This window comes from Lethenteron reissneri, chromosome 10, assembly GCF_015708825.2.
Source record: "Lethenteron reissneri isolate LAM-NWPU_2019-01 chromosome 10, ASM1570882v1, whole genome shotgun sequence".
NCBI lineage: Eukaryota > Metazoa > Chordata > Hyperoartia > Petromyzontiformes > Petromyzontidae > Lethenteron > Lethenteron reissneri.
Window position 1 is genome coordinate 5138508 of NC_083788.1, and position 3060 is coordinate 5141567.

Below are 3060 nucleotides of genomic sequence, written 5' to 3' on the forward strand. Positions count from 1 at the left end.
AGACGCTACCGGAGGTGTTGTGGGGGCAGGAGGTGGCCCCCACTACAACAACAACAGCAACAACAGCAACAACAGCAGCAGCAGCAGGAGACGCTACCGGAGGTGTTGTGGGGCAGGAGTGGCCCCCGGGTCCCCCACTACAACAACAAACAGCAACAACAGCAACAACAGCAGCAGCAGCAGGAGACGCTACCGGAGGTTTGTGGGGGTCAGGAGGTGGCCCCCACTACAACAACAAGCAGCAACAACAGCAACAACAGCCGCAGCAGCAGGAGACGCTACCGGAGGTGTTGTGGGGGACAGGATGTGGCCCCCACTACAACAACACCATCAACAACAGCAACACAACCAACAGCAGCAGCAGCAGCAGCGGAGACGCTAACGGAGGTGTTGTGGGGGCGGAGGTGGCCCCCACTACAACAACACAGCAACAACAGCAGCAGCAGCAGCACAGGGGACGCTACCGGAGGTGTTGTGGGGACAGGATGTGGCTCCCACTTTGCCGGCAACAGTCGCCTCCCACCAAACGCCGCGGCGCTCCTCCGGCGAGCACAGTTCGTGTGGGGCTGTGAGCGTGGCACGCACGACAAGACGAGCATCCCGTACTCTTAGGTTTTTTTTCGGTAAAGTCACGTAGGTAAAAAAAATAAAAATTAATGAAAGTAAAATAAAATAAAAATTAAATAAAAATCACAACGTTTCGGAGGCAACACAAGCTTCCGTCTTCAGGTGGAACCGTCACAGCACGATTGCTGTATCAATTAATAAAATAAAAAAATGTTACCTACGTGACTTTACCGAAAAAAACCTAAGAGTATGCAGTCACGCGCATCCCAGCCACGGTCACAACGACAACGCGCAGAGAGAGCGAGGACAGAGAGACTCGCACACAAGTTCTAGATTTGAAGCTTGCGTGAATGCAAGGATTCATGCTCTTAGGTTTCTCGGTAAAGTTACGTAGGTAAAAAAATTAAAATAAATAAAGTAAATGTATCTTCTTGGTTCTTTCGTTAAAGTCACGTAGAATGGAAATAATAAAAATAAAACATAATAAAATAATTCTCACGACGTTTCGGCCACAACGCAAGCATCCCGTCATCAGGTGAAGACCAGGTCTGTCTATTTTTATATTTTATTATTTCCCTTCTACGTGACTTACCGAAGAACCAAGAAGATGAATCCCTGCAGTCACGAAAGCTTTAAATCGAAAAAAAGTAAATGTACTTGATACAGTAAATTTAGCTGTGACGGTCCCCACCTGAAGACGGAGACTTGTGTTGCCTCCGAAACCGTCGTGATTTATTATTTTATTTCTATTATTATTTTATTATTTTTATTTTTCGGTAAAGTCACGTAGGTAAAAAAATACAATTTTAAATTACTAAAAGTAATAATAGAAATAAAAATAAAATAATAATCACGACGTTTCGGAGGCAACACAGGTCTCCGTCATCAGGTGGGACCGTCACAACCAGATCTGCTGTATCAAGTGAGGTATAGATTCTAAGATACAAGTTCTTAAATACAAGTTAGGGAGGGAGGGGCTTATCTGAATGTGGTAGCCAATGAATGGAACAGTATTGGGAGGGGGGGGCGGGGCTAAAAGAGAATTGCACACAAGTACTCACTACCAGCGTCACCTGTGCACCGCGTCCTCCGCTCGGTCACCACGAGCCACGGTGACAGAATCTGAATATTCTACTTGGAGGAGGAATCCGATGAGCTACGAAGCTCTTTGCACAGGTGTCCAGTAGGGGCGAGTCAGAACTTACAACAATAGAATGCAGTAGCACGATTGGAGTGCAGAGTACGGGAAAGGTAAGCAAATCACTAAACATGATTAAAAAAATTTGATTTAAAGCTTCGTGACTGCAGGGATTATATTCTTGGTTATTTCGGTAAAGTCCGTAGAAGGGAAATAATAAAATAATAAAAATATAAAATAATAAAAATCTCACGACGTTTCGGACTGTAACACAAGCAAATATCATCAGGTGTGAAATCACAGCACACTTGATGATGATTTGCTTGTGTTGCAGTCGAAACGTCGTGAGAATTTTATATTTTTATATTTTATTATTTTATTACTTCCCTTCTACGTGACTTTACCGAAAGAACCAAGAATATAATTAAAATTAATATAAACTATTTTTTATTTCATTGGGTCGAGCCCACTGAGCCATTAGCTTCAGTTCGCGGAGATTAAGCGGAACAGAATAACGACAAATGTACAGATTCTAGATTTGAAGCTTTCGTGACTGCAAGGATTCATACTCTTAGTTATTTCGGTAAAGTCACGTAGGTAAAAATGAAATTAAAATTAATAAAACATTTTAATTTAATTTCATTTTTTACCTACGTGACTTTACCGAAAGAACTAAGAGGACAAATGTACAGGCCAACCAATCAATGGCGACGACGTCATCGGGCTAGGAAGATTTGGAAAGGTTTTCTCTACCATCATGGCCGACGCTGATGACGCGCGGTGACTCACCCACACCTCGCTGGGTGCTGCAGGGGCGAGCGTCGTCATGGCGATCGGGGCACGATCCCTTCCCCCCCTCTCCTCGTCCTCCACCACCACCCGGTGCCCCCCAATCCCACCTCTCCACCCCCTGCGCACCTCCCACTTCTCCTCCTGCCCCCCGACGCACGCTCGCTCCCTACGCTGGGACGCGGAGCCGCAGGAGCGCGAGCATGGGGACCAGGGGGCCCAGGGGCGTCAGGCGCCCTCCGCTGTGACGCACGCGCGGAGGAAGTTTTCGATCGTTGCATCGAGTCACTGAAATTAAACTCAAACTTTTTTTCCTTGGTTCTTTCCGTAAAGTTTACGTAGATAGAAAATACAAATATTTATATTTCAATTTAGTTTTAAAGTTAAATTTTATTTTTATTTTTCTAATCTACGTGACTTTAACGAAAGAACCAAACATATGATTCCTGCAGTCACGAAAGTTTTAGTCGAAATTTTAACTCAACTTTGTTTTTTTTTCACACAGGGCAAGGTCTCCACATGAGCGACGTGGCTCTCGAGGTGGCTCACCACCATCATCATCATCA